Here is a 15281-nt window from a genome sequence, read left to right as displayed (position 1 = left end):
GGGAAAGGGATTTAGGGCTTCTCCAAATATAGGATTAGGCCCTCATCTCAACGAGGTAGCTCGTAGGGATAATACCAAGATGCGAAGTTTGGAGGATTTGACCTCATCTATGCGAAACAACCTCCAACTCATCGCTTTGGAAGCTTCTAAATCACGAAGCTTCTCATCCTCTTTGGGAAAATCACCTTTTTTGGATCATCTCGAGTATGCAAGGGAATAGAGCGATGTCATCATTGGTCAAATATAGTGCAATAGGCGATCATCATGGTTTTAAGCCTCATAAGAGCGATGAATCTCATTTTAGGGTTTTAAGAGCTATTTCTTCAGGGAAAGCTCAAGGTATTTTAAAATCAAAGTCTTAGGAGGGATCTAAGTTATATACATGGATGAGTATACTGTATAATGTTCATGTTTTGGGAACTTCAGGGGTATGTCACAGGGAAGTGCAAGAGGCGTGACAAAATACTGTGTAACAGATGCCCCCTAAAGCATGAAGGCATAACGAGCAGTGATGGTTGGGATGCTTTATTAGCTTTTGCAAGGACGAGGATACACACTATCAGGAGACCTATAAATCAAGGACACATATACATATACATATCTATGATCAAGACATGAATTGATGGTATGGATGCAGCCATCCTGACAGAAAGGACTATGTGAAAAGATCCATGGTATGGGTGCAACCATCCAATACAGAAGGATCAACTGTAATCTAAGATCCAAGGTATGGATGCATCCATCCAATATAGAAGGATGATCATAAGTGTAAAGTCCCATGGTATGGTCACAATCATCCATATAGAAGAAATATGTGTACAATCATGAAAATACATAACTCCACGCAGCGTGAGTTATATCAAACAATAATCAGGTTCTCGCACTCCATCCTGACCCAATCAAACTACAAATTCTAACATGCGAATGAACGTGTCACAGTCGAACATGCTAAAAACCTCCTGATTAATAGCCATTGATGTAGACCATTAACAGGCACGAGAGGAACCACCATAATGACAATGGCTCTCAAGGTACCACAGTACAATCCGTGAATGTGATAATGAAGCTGAAGTTGAACACTAGTGGAATCATCCAATCGAAGGCCAATGATGAAAACCTATCGTCGCATGCGAAGAACTTGCCATAAGGCATGCAAGCTCTAAGGTACTGAAAGGGAGTTTATAACTCATCTTCCTGGATAATGAGCGAAGGTCGACAGGAAGTGACCAGTGAAAGGAGGGTCATAATGATTTCCTCATCATCGACATGAAATGAGGAATAAAGTAGAATAAGTTTCAATACTGCAAAAATGACTTAAACGATGTATAGGTAAATAACTGTAGATTGGACTTCAATTGAACATATTAGCGACACGACTCTAGAGTGTGGCAACATTAAACTCAACATAGGACCAAGGTTCATAATGATGAAGTGGAATAGTCAAATGAGAGGAAAAATGGATCACCCAAACCCGGAAGGACAAGTGACTAAGTGAGGATATCACATACCCAACACGAGAAATAGATGAGTGTCATGTTCAAGAGAGACATGCTACCAATAGAAAGGATGTTTCATCTTCACTTTTTCCCCCGCTATTTCTACCGAGTACCTCTTTATTTTTACACAAGCTTGAGAAGGATATCATATGCTTGTCATATAAGTTCACCCTTTGGATGAATCCATCCTAGTAAGTTCTACGAGTCCTAGGAAGGAGAAACTTGGTCTCATCATGGTGACAAGTCTTTCCTCATAAAAAATGTAATGATTCCGATGGAAGAATAACTTGGTAAATTTTTCATATTTAGAGAGTTTGAAAAAGAGACGGAAAAGTAAAACTCCATCAAATCCCTTTTTGTAATTTGTTTCTCAAATCCGAAAGGAAAACAATATTCTAGAGAACCTCCTATCCATGTTTGACTAAGGTGTTCCTTTTTCGTACAATAGTCTATCTCAGTTCAGAAAATGGTTAAACTTATATTGAGTAGATGTTAATTCATTTACTTTAATGAGTTCAAAATGACAAGTACTCAGCAATATTTTCATATTTTTGGAGTCTGAAAAGAGCTAAAATAGGACTCCACCTGGAGGAATGAGTGGTATGAAGGGATAACAGCTGGTTTCGGTCATGATGGAACTGCTCAAAAAATGTAATGGTAAAGATGCTGGCTAATAAGACCACTCATCGTAGATGTTCCTTAGGCAAGGGTAAAAGCGCCAAGTGAAAGTGTATGATCGGCTAAAGAGATGGTGACGATGGAATGGAACAACCAAGGCTTATCTAGCAAAAATCGGCTGACAAAATGACAATCATGAGATGTAAAGTGGGCATGCTTTCATTTTTACACAAGATTGAAACATCAGAAGCTATGCTTGATTATACTTGAAGATGGTTTCATTTTTTCACAAGCTTGAAATAGAAAAAAAATATGCTTGGGGTTGGTTTCATTTTTTACGAAAAATTGAAACAGAGATAAACTATGCTTGAGATAAGTTTGCATGCCCCTAGCATAAAGACTCAATTTGAAGTACATGCCCCCCAAGCTCCATTTCATTCACCTAAGTGGATGGAATGAAGGTTCACTTATGAGATCAAGTGAAAGACTCGAATGGGATTGTATGAGATGTAATCCAAGACTCCAATTAGAAGGGGGTTCGTTTCATTTTTTAATGAGCTTAACACAGGAAAAGAACCATGCTCATGACACCTTCTTTCATTTTTAACGACATTGACATAGTAATTTAATTATCCTAATATCCTTGTTTAATTTTTAAAGGAGATTGACACAATAAAATGAACTCTGCTCCACGGTCCTTGTTTCATTTTTTAAGGAGCTTGACACAGGATAGAGAACTCTACTCCACTTCCCTTGTTTCATTTTTTAAGGAGCTTTACACAAGACAGGGAACTCTGCTCTACATAGGTCTTGATCATAGACCAAAATATGTCATGGTTTCCAAAAGGTTCTCATCATGTGGGAGAAAAACAATCTGGAAGGAATACATGTCCAAGGATCCAATTGAAAAATCAAGCTCCAATGCCCCCAGTACATGGTGCACTACATCACCTACTAGATCATCAGTAGATGTCGTCATGGAACATGTAGCCATGTAATTAACCTATGGCGAGAGTGATACCGCTTTCACTTAAGAACCATTAGGGATGATGGTTGAGAGGGAGTTGATTCAGGACCAATGAATGTAAGATGATTAATGATCACAATGCTTCCTTCATGTGGGAAACACATCACTCGAAAGAGGCAAGAAATAAGAGCTCCCATGACATAAACATAGTCACGGCCAAGGAGTAGATTAAAATCTAACGGACCTTGGACAACCATCACGTCTATATAGATAGTCCTCCCTCCCAAAGTAAAAGGAAACTTAGGAATGATCCCTAACGGTTGACTGGTTCCTCTGTTAAAAGCTAACAGATTCTAGGTAATGGGGAAAAGCTAAGGAGAACCTAAAGCTTGCCAATAAATTGAGAACATAATTCTAACAGATGCTCCCTCATCTATAATTGTGCTAGGTACGACCATCTAGTAAGCCTGTACTATAATTTGGAAAGGCACATAAAATGGGAGGTGATATCATGCCAATTGACTCCAATCAAAATAAGTGACTAAACTACTCATAGGGGGTGTCATAGGAACGTGAGATCTACCCTCTTGCTCGATGGGAACAAGAGAAATGCTCTCATGCACCTTGGGAATAGGAGGATTTCCCTCCAGTTCATTCAAAACTGAAGAAACCAGAAGAACCTTAGCAGTATGAGGTTCACTTTCTACCAGAAAGGTACGGTTAACTGAAGGTGGGGTCAAGTCTACTGGTTTGTCAATAAATTGTTGGTCAAGAACAGACTCACGAGAATCACTTTCAGAGAGAGTGGGGTTGACCAAAGTTTACTTCTGATCAATCATTGGATCAACTAGTGAAGGATCAGGGGAAAGCTTTCGATACATAGTCGGAAGACGAGGTTGAGAAACTGTAAGGTTTTCCAACTCATTGGAAGCTTCATTGATAAGAGGATAAAGGTGAATGGGATGATTACCTTCACACAACTTACAGGCAAATTTGACTTTCCCCTTTTTCCCATGAGATTTACTGGTTGAAGGTTTATCACCAGCATGATCACCATAGGCTGATGACAAAGGTCGTTGTGAACCTGTGGACCACACTTCTAAGACCTTGGGAATACCAGGACAATTATGAAGACAGAGGTCAACGTTACATAACATGCAATGGAATTTTACTTTCCATGGCTCATTGGAAGATTTTTCTTCGTTAGTTACATCCGTAGAAATGGCTGCTAGGTTGCCCCCTTGCTTATTTTGGTTCTTCTTCTTCAATCTCTTCTTCTTCTTCTTAGATTCTTGATTACTAGAATCGAGACTTTCACAAGGTGAAGAGGAAGAATGGGGTGAATGAATAGGCGAAGAAGGTGAGGGGTCAACTTTAGGATCAACATGAGGTTGATGTTGTGCAGGGGGGGAGAACTCGTTTGAAAAGCAGTTTGGACACTCGGAACCACCGAGGTTGAAAATAACCAAACTAGTAGATCAATGGTCAACCCAGGAAGGGACAAAATCACCATATAAGGAGCACCAGTATTTCCAAAAGAAGGAAAAGGAATAGGATTCCCATCAGAGGGTTTCCCTTAACTAGTAGACTCAGCAAATGTTGCCATTGGTATCAACCTAAGATCTACTAAGGAGTATTTCCATAGGAAGGATGTTGTTCCGAGGGTAATTAATTTTAGAATTTGAAACAAAAACTTTTCCTTTTCATCTTTTAAGAGTCGAGAAAAGGAAGAAAAGGTGACTCTAGTCACTTTCGTAGGTTTAGTGAGGTTGAAAGGAAAAGTGCTCGATGATATTTTCAAATTTAAGGAGTCAGAAAAGATCGAAATAAATACTCAGTTAACTCGAGGAAAAAAGGTGTACGAAGTAACCGTGAACTGCAATATACAGCTTAGAAAATAAATTTACCAAGGACTTGACGTATGTGCTGGAAATCTCCTTGAATGTTGTGTTTGGTGTATCACGTTTAAAGGTTAGCGGACTCGACTTCCTATGGATAAAGGTTTAAAACCTATGGGGGTCTCCCGTTATACACTTGATAATACGGGGAGCACAAGTCCGTGCTAGCATTGTCTAATGCAAGAGTGAACAACAACTGCTAAGTTTTATAGACGTCAGAACATGTCTCTAGCCTAGACCACTAAGTATGAACGTTATTGTTTCAAATGATCCTTAGATTAATTGATAGATTTAAAAGTTGATCTTGAAATTATGTTTCGATTTTAAGCCTCAACATGATGTCACTCGAACACCTATGATGCACCTATATGAGAAAAATAAAACTTTTGGTTTCAATGAAAGATAAATTAATCAAGGGAAGAAATTTGAATAAATAATGCAGCAAACAAAATGAATCATGCAAAATTCCTTCCACTAACTTTCACTTTCATCTTCCAAATGAAAAAAATATCCTAAATGCAACTTTTCTGAAAGCAAAATGATTTTGACTTTACAAAGATGAACTTATATGAATTATGCTTTTCTTTTTGTTTTGAATGATTTTATGCACCTAATACAGTTTTTAGCTTTCAATCATTGAAAAATGTGATCTATTTTCAATGATGAATTTAAAAAAAAACTTTTCAATGAAATTAATCTAATGCATTTTCACGAAAAGTAAATTTCGAAATACAAGCTAAAACATATGCAAAGTGATGTTTTCAATGATTTCTACAGAAAACAACACTCAATCAATCAACAAAACAAACATCTCAATGACACCAACAAGAAGAAAATGATAACCAATTGACCAGAAACCCTAGAACTCGGTGAAATTTCACTTTGAAGCCAATGAGACATATTTTGAAAATTAATCAAGGCAATCAATCAAAAAACTGACAAATTCAAGCATACAGGATGGGAAAAGACCTTAGGGGCCAATATACACTAGATTCTTAGGAAGAAACTTCAAAAATTCTCACATTCAAGGATCATCGCTACTTTTACCCAAACCCACGATTATCACTACTTTTCATAGGCAAACCCGTGATGACATCACTACTTTGTACAGAAAAACTAGTGATGATTTCAATGCGACCAAATAATGGAGAAAAAAAATTCATCATGACTGTAAAGGTAAAAACCATGATGCCATCGCAACTGTTAAGGCTAAACCTGTGATGGGTGAGGAATATGGGAAGAAACCAAAAATATTCCAAGAAACAATCCATACATAGCACTCTAAGGCAGTGATCAGTGATGTTAAACACCCAAGCTGATGCAGACAAGCGAAAAAATCGATGGTTGGTCAAACTAGTCAAAATATCAGGGTGAAGAATTGGATGGAAAGGATCATAGGCTATCCAGCGGAGTCGCCAAGAAAGAGATCATCCATCTAGCCCAATGAGTGGGTCTAGCAACTAAAGTGAAAGTCAACTAGACATCTTCCTAGGTTATAATTGAAAAGAAGAACAAAGGAGATGGCCTACCTCGTTCTGATGCTATCCCGATTTGTTTTGTTGAGGACCTCAAAACACTTGTGTCATGGACTTGTTCCCGCTTCTCTCAATGTTTATGTACCTGCAAAAGTGATCAAGAAACAACAAAGCATGCCAAAACTAATAGCAAATCCAATAACAACCTACTTAATTGATCAAGGAATGTTAAGCTAAATAATACATGAACATATATATTTTGGGAAGATGAACCAGTAGTTGTATAATATTAGAAAATAAAGGGAAGCTTACAACCAAAGGCTTGATGTTGAAAGGCTCTCCTTGAGTGGTAATCCAAGTCCAAGCCAAGAACTCTCCAAGCACTACTTCTCCAAGTCAAATGGATAACTTTAGGCACAATCTCAGCATAAGGTTGCAAATAGACATAGACCAACCATTTGGGAATGGGAGAGGATGAATTTATAGACTTGGAAAGGGAGTTACAACTTCTCCGAATATAGGATTAGGCCCTAATTTCAAGGAAGTAACTCATAGGGATAAGACCAAGAGGGCAAGTTGGGAGGATTTGACATCATCTATGCAAAACAACCTCTAACACATCACTCTGGAAGCTTCTTATCCTCTTTGGGAAAATTACCTTTTTGGGATCATCGCAGGTATGCAAGGGAATGGAGTGATGCCATCAGTAGTCAAGTACAATGCAAAAAGTGATCTTTGTGATTATAAGCCTCGTAAGAGCGATGACCCTCATTTTAAGGTTTTAAGAGTTATTTCTTGAGGGAAAGCTCAAGGTGTTTTACAATCAAAGTTTTAGGAGGGATTTGATCTGTATACATGGATGCGTATATTGTATAATGTTCATGTTTCAGGCACTTCGGGATATGTCACAGGGAAGTGCAGGAGGCATGACAAAATACTGTGTAACAGATATTTGATGATCCAAAGTGATCAATTATACCAACCACACGATTCGATAAGATTCATACAAACACATACAGAATACTCCATACATACATGCATAAATTACAACTACATACATCATTAGAGTAACCAGGATAACATAACTACAATAGCAATATATGCATGAAACATGTTGGCTCTGTTATATTAAAAGCATGAAATATCCAATCATACATACAACCATGAAAACCACTAGCCCTGATAGCGAAATATTATAGTCATTGTCACCTACTCCTCCAAAGAGATGTACTAACTCTGCACTGTGGAGAAGCCAAGGCTTATTACAATACACTTCAAGCCTTCTCTAAGTTATACCTATGGGAAGGTTGGCTCTCAAAACCATGTACAATGAATTATGATGTTCTATATATAGCAAAGGGTGGGGTGACCCTTGACATTCCCCTTTGTGACTCTTCAACTACCCTCATGGATCTTCAACTTACACATGAATGTTTACATTCTACTATTGACACTTGGTATTTCACTTCACAATATGTTTACAATACAACTTGCACATGTACCTATGTGAGATAAAATTGGGCTTGAGTAAGCCATACAAGACATCACTAAGACTCGGATAGTTGTGGGAAGATGAACTCGTTGACATCCTCTCGATGATCAATGGTGGCGAGCTGATGCCAAGCTTGGTAGTCTATTGTGGTGTTTGTGTACTATGTGGTGACATCCTTCTAAAAGCAAACACTTGCCTTTGTTTCATCCAGGTACACTAATTTGGCACCTTTGTCCAACTCGTTAGATAGCATGTGCATCATGGTCTTGAGTGCAGTCAAACCAACAACATATTGGTGTATAGTGTTTGTGCTCATCTACAACTCTGCGCCAGTGGCTATGCACATCAACTAATCGAAGTACATGTCCAACTCTAGTCATACCTGGTTCTTTTCTTTTGCCTCAGTGAGTTTGCCAATGGATGGGATCACATGTGTGCGCATAATGACATACATTCTCCTCAAAACTCATGCATGTGAAGCCTATAAGCTGGTAATGAGTTGTGGAAGTTCCTCATAGTTCTGGATTTGACTCCTGATGTGTGCCTTCAACTCCACTTCCTTTGACATCATCATCCTTAGCAAGTGAAATGGGGCTCCCTTGTACCTCATTGTCCATATGTTCATGTGATCGACAACAATGTGTATGTCTGACAAGATGCGATCTCTCATAGCATAGTGCTACTACCAACCATTAAGATGGACAATTGACTTATGCACAGTGACGACCCTGAAGTACAACTTTCGTGTGATTGTCTCGAGAGATGATACTTCATCCAATATCACTTTTTTCAACTCTGATCTGGTGGATGTCGTAGCTTTTGCTTCTCCTTGCTTGGCCGCTTGCAACTCCTTAGCCATGCACTCATTCTGATCTATGAAGCATCTAACAGTGGAGTTAGTGGCTTCGACATATGCCCTTGTAGAATTGGCCAAAGCAGTTGGATGTTTGCGCACATCAGACACGATCACTTGTTCTTCAAACCATGCATGAGATACATGGATAGCCGGAGTGGGCAATGTACATGACTACACAACTCTGTGTTATGACTCGTCAAAGGATATGTTGTGTGCACCCGCTTCCGGATTGTCCTTAAGGATTTCAGTTTCTCGTTGATTGCCTGAGACTTGCTCTGCTTCCAAATCTTGTGAAGTCAGTGGAGTGACCTCTTGGTTCTTAGGCATGAGGTCATTGTCCCAATCTAACTTGAGTTGAACCACATCTGTTTGCATCTGTTTAATATCCTGAGCAAGGTCCTTCTCCTACAACTACTCACCTTATTTTCTATCTATGACCTATTTAGATGAATTGATAACCTGTATGGGCACAGTTTCATCAATGTGTGCATGTTGTGCCTACTATTTTTCAAGTTCCTGTTGCACTTCCTTCTCTCTTCTTGTAGCTCTTGTTCTTCCCTCAACTGTTTCTTGAACTCATTTTCTCCCTCCTCTAGCTTATGCTTCTCCCTTTACCTTTTCGTAATCCTTATGTTATCGCATTGTCGCCTCTTTGCATCAATCTCCAAAGCTTCTCATAACACAAGTGGATCTGCTTTGAAATTGCATTTTGCTTTGCCTCTGCGTTGTCGTCAACCTTCCTCTTTCCTTTTTCAAGCATAGGTTTGCTTCCTTCTATTGGTGTTGATGTTGTTGCTCTCTGAGATGCTACTCCCTTTTGCGCTGCTAACCATTATACAACCATTCTGACCAATTCATTGAGCCTTGAGAAGTTCTAACAATATCTCCATGGGTCTTCCTCAGGCCAATGACAAGCCCCCTTGATCCAAGGATGATATACTATCGTACAATGGCCTTCTACTAATCAATGTGTGTCATATGGATTGAAACTTCTGGTGTTGAAGATGAATATTTTGAATTGTTTTGTCTCGTCATCAACATGGTTGAGATTATGGATCTCATACAACCCAATCAACAAAGGAAGAGCAAGCCAAGGTGCCTTCTTCTTCCCGTGTAGTCTTGCTGACAACCCTGTCGAGATGTGGTATGCAACCTCTTGCATGACCAACTTATCCATGGAAAACTTCTTTAAAACATCCGGAGCCTTCTATGCGCTATACATCCGGATGAAGGTGCCAAGGGGTGAGGCATACCAATCAGCTATGTTATCCAATGCCTCCATCGTTGCTTGTGACATGCAGGTTCAATCCTGCTCAAATATCATCGTGTATACTAGGGTGACAAAGTGGTCTAATAGCTATATTATAACTCGACGGAATCTACACTTGGATAACACCTTACAATAAGTGTTCGCAGAGGTTTCTAAAGGTGTTCATGCCCAACCTAAGCCTGGGAGCTACTCATAGGCACAGATTGTATCAAATATGTAAGCGGACATGAAAAACTTTGCTTGTTGACCCTTGGCTGGATGTATGGCATCTGTTACTTGTCCCTTCAGTTGGAGAGCCAACATGTCTGACCAATTGAAAGGTCTTGCTTCATTCGCCAGTTGATCCAATACAATCACCCAATTCTACGGGAATGTTTCTGTACTCTCCTAGTCATATAAGCGACATGAGATGATGACCAAGAGTTGATATGCCTTTCTCAATATCCTTGTCTTGTAAAATTGGTTGGGTTTCATCTTGAACTTAGATGGCTCCTTCACCCAACTCTTCAAGATGTCTCTTGAATTTGCATTGTTGTTGGTCCTAGGGAAGGGTGAATCCATTGTGATAACCGACTGTGGAAAGTGATACATCTCCTGAAAGTCATTTTCCATGAAGGTACCAAGTTATGTTCCACTCACATTTCTCAACACCATTGTCTTTGGATCAGTATGTGAGACAATCTAGTGGATCATGTCCGCCCATGGAAACACGAGATAGACTTGTGTATATTGGCATAGACTCTTCGGTCCTCCAGTTTCTCCTCAAAGGTGCGTGAAAACATGTCGTTGATGCCCTGCCATTTCATTTTTTTCTCCTTGTATTTGAACAAATTAATGTCTTCATAGATAGTTAAGCCCATATACATTTTCTCGACCACATCTCCAGTTGCACTCTCAATGGTGTCCTTTGACCCTGCTCTCTTGGAAGCCATTATACCTATACTTCTAATGGACTATTGAACACCTACGATATATGGATATAGAGAAACACTCATGGCAAGCACATTTTCAATTGAAAGCCAAAAGAAACCTGAGGACTGACATGCAACACACTTGGGTGATTGACTCCAAGATTTCACTAATTTTCATTGGGAGGTTGGGAGATTGACTACCAAAACTGTGCAGAACATAGTTCAGACTGTCAATAAGCTGACTGAATGCTAAAACTATGCAGAGTACAATCCATCTTGGCCTGCTGAGGATTGAAACTGCACAATGCGTAGTTTCAATCAGCATGAATGCAACCGGGTAAAACTACATTGCGCAATTCCGGGGGTCAACTGAGGCATTGCCTCTCCAAATTGCTTAGAGCAAGCCTAGGAGGCCATTGTGAGGCAAGATCTATGCAATTCTTGGGAGCAAGTCAAGGCCTTCCATCCAAAAAATGTGTTGCGCAAGCGGGTCTAGGAAAGGTCCGAGCCAAGGCAACCCAAACCTGCTGACAGGCGACTAAAAATAGTAAGGACTGAATGCATATGAGAAAATGGGTCCATGCATGAGTGAATGAACATGCATGCAATGAGTGAGTGTAGGATTCAATAAAATGGGAAAACAATGAAGTGTGTGAAGCGATTCACCCCAACGATGACTGTTAGTGCAGAAACAGTGTCAGACATGCGACAACAAGGATATGTAATGGAAAACTTGAAACAATGCTTCTACAAGTTAACATGCATTAAAAAAAAAACAAGAATTCAAAAAAGACCAAGAAAACAATGCTCACACAAGCCGAAACACAAAAAGTTATAGAAAAGAAGTAAAAGACATGAAAAGAGGACTTACCTGGAAAGAGTTGAGCTGAGTGTGTTGAAGGTTCCTATATGTGATGGGAATGGCAAAGCTCCAAGATCAAAGTGAAGAATTAGCTCTGAAGCATCGAATAAATAATTTTGACAAGATCGAGACTTATCACGCACATGCCATAATTCTAGGAAAAAGTGAGAGTTGGTGGGAGGTTTCTAAAACAGATATTGCATGGAATCCCCCAATTGCTAAAAATAGATCCCTAAAACATAGGGATGCATTTTTCTTTTTGCCTTTTTTTTTTTTTCAGGAAAAAACTGCCCATGCATGCAAAGTAATATTTCTCACTCCTGGAGGGAACCGGTCAACTTGGGAGCACATGCAACAGACTGCAATCCCAAGCGTGACTTGTGCGCAATTTTTGGGTTGAATGGCAATGGTTTCCCCTCAAGCTCTCTGCAATTTTCGGACTGAATCACAGGTTTTTAGATAGATCAGCGCAAATTCTAAGAGCAAGCCTAGTGATGGGCTGCTCTGTGAATTTTTCAAGGGGAAGGAAGTATGCTTTCTCTCCGCATTTCTGGAGAGTAGCAGGCTCCCTTGTTGCTCTATACAATTCTACGCAATTATAGAGAGAAAGGCTGGTTTTCCTCAAGTTCTACGCAATTCCCCAAGTGAGTACAAGACCTAGATAAAAACCAAGGCTCAGGATGTCACCTTGCGGATGAACGGAAAAATGTTAGCAAACACAAGTCGATAAGCCAAAGAAGCTCAAATGAAGCATATGTACCTCGGTAGTACAAGACATGCTGCTAAGGATGGTTGGTAGGGAGGCTCCAACATGAAGCTATGGAAAAATATTGGAGGATGGTTATATCCAATACAACATTGGTGACACTAGTAGAACTCCATCTCTCTGAATGGACCCTATTTCGTGAAAAGCAAGTCTAACTCCTGCGGAAGTATTGTTCGATTCTCTGGTCATCATGGTCTCCACACTAGCTTGAGTGAAAGATGTAGCACCTACCTTGCTCTTGATCAGTCAAAACACATTCCAAGCCAAGTAAACTTAGTTGCTTCAATTGGGGATGAGGGGTATATTGTTGCGTAAAAAATATGACTATCAGAGTTTAAGTGTCATCTTTTGTGTTGCTTCACTGCCAACAGGCCTGGACAGTACCCCGGTGGACTCATGCAGGAACACAAACATCGTTGCGCTGCTAGTGAGCTTGGTCAATACGCCGGAGAAGTTACTTGCATCACCTCTCTGCGCAGGAACCCTTTCTCTTCTTTCACCCTATTCATTTTTTTTAAATTTTCATATTTTTTTTTCATTTTTTCATTTTTTTCATAGAACTGTGCACATGAACTTATTTATTTTAGAGGCAGAAGAGGGATCTAAAATTATTGAGAGTAGAAGAGGTTGTTCCTTCAGAGAAGTATTTTATATATACGTTTGACATACTTGTTAAGGTTTTCCCCCTCACCTTACTCTACTTGATTGAACTGAAAAGGGTTAACCCAAAACAATCGACTAGAGTAGGTGGTGATAGTTAGAGCGCAAGTGTTGTGTTTTCACCAGGATTCACATCGAACAAAACATATTTTCTGTTGGTGTATCATTGACTGAAGACAACAAGTTCTGCATAAAGAGAGAGGATGACACATAACCAATTGTTGATAGTTGTACAAGTCCTCTTGTAATTTACCTTGCTTGTTTCAAGAGTTGTCCATGGTTTCTTGCGAAACTTTCCTACAGACATAAAAAGAAAACAGAAAATAAAGAAAAGAGAAGAAGAAAATGTGAAAGAAAAACATGTAAGAAAATCAGGCAAGAAAGCAAACAAACCAACAAATCAAGAATACTAACTTGCATGCAAGCAAACAAGACATAAAGTAGACACTACTCCTACTCCTAAGCTAACGGTGCATGGGTCTGCTGACGTGAAGTGATATCTTCAATGCAACCATGACGCATTGGTTGACCCATGTTGGTGAAGGCATGGTTCGTGAAAAGCACATTCAAGAGAACCAATAGACGTGAAAGACATAATAATGAAGACCAACATAGTTTTAGTTTAAATGCATCCATAGAAAAGAAAAGAGTGAAAGCAAAATACAAGCACTTTGTGGACTTACCATGGTGTTGTGATGCACTGCGTGTAGATGATAAGCATATGCACTCTCTTGACTGTGATAGACAAGAAAACATGAGGAAAAGAGACAACTTACATCTTGCAAGTGTGCTTGTTGTGTATGATTCCTCCAATGCATGAGCAACGGGATCATGTGATTGAGGTGGGGAAAGTGAAATCAATGTGTTGGATTGATCTTTAATGCATACAGATGAATGATGAGGAGCCTTGGGTAGTTCAACAATTTCCTGATCGGAAGTGAAACTAACCTCAGGATAGTGAGGACCAAACATAACCCTAAGCTCGAGTTCAAGTGCCTCGATAGCCTGCGAGGCTTCGACTTCATCAACAGATAGATCATCATAAACATGTGGCTTTCAAATATCAATAGTGATTGAATCAACATCGTGATTGAATATGGGAGTAAGTAGATCACAGCGGATATGACCATAAAAATCAATGAGCTCATCAGCATCCTCATCATCTGATGAATCATAAGAGGGGTAGATGAGAAGTAAGAATGTTCACCATCTACGTTTCGGGAAAAGTAGATGAAGGTTCAAGTGGATTTTCAATTAAGGATTTTTTCTCTCCGCTATCAAATGATGGACTGATATAAGGTGTATTATGCAAATGATTGGAAGTAGATGCATCTGTGTATGAATTTACACAACAAAAATAAGAGAGAACAGAAAAATCAAAGATGTCAAGAAAAAGTGGAGGAGGTGCAGACAGAAGGGAGTCATCCTTCACTGTGGGTTCATGATCATATTTCCAGTCATACTCATCGTAGATGAGAGCATAGTTTGGTTGTGCAACACCAACTCAGTTGATGGCTTGATCCTTGGTCACAACAAGTGTAGAGTCTGGAACGGAAGAAAACAAGACATTGCAATCTAGAGGATCAGCAGAATGCGGGGAGAGAGGTTGAGGTAACAAATGCATATAAAAACCCATGGGCTTCCCAACCAAATTTGTGCAGAAATTAAAACTAGTGAGGGTGGGAGAATGTAGTAGTTGAATAGTCTTGTGTGCACTCTCTCCCACATCACTCTGCAGGGGTGGAGTTATTTTGATGAGGGGAAGGCGGAGAGTCACTTGCGACAACTGTTGTCCACTTGTGATTGCGCAGCTCAATCACTGAAGTATGTTCAGTGGGGTTTGATATTTTTCTTCACTTTGGGATAGATTGATTTGTGACAGACATATTAAAATCTGTCCATAATATATTGGAATTTCATCTGACTTTTCAGAGCTTCAAACATGAGTACACCAAAGAGCTTCCGAAAATCCATAGGTGATTCATGCGAGGCCTTCGATTGTTTTCACAT

This window comes from Pinus tabuliformis, chromosome 9 (genome assembly GCF_031772625.1).
Source record: "Pinus tabuliformis cultivar Carrire ecotype Pingquan chromosome 9, CPIR1, whole genome shotgun sequence".
Classification (NCBI taxonomy): Eukaryota; Viridiplantae; Streptophyta; class Pinopsida; order Pinales; family Pinaceae; genus Pinus; species Pinus tabuliformis.
This window is presented reverse-complemented; position numbering follows the sequence as displayed.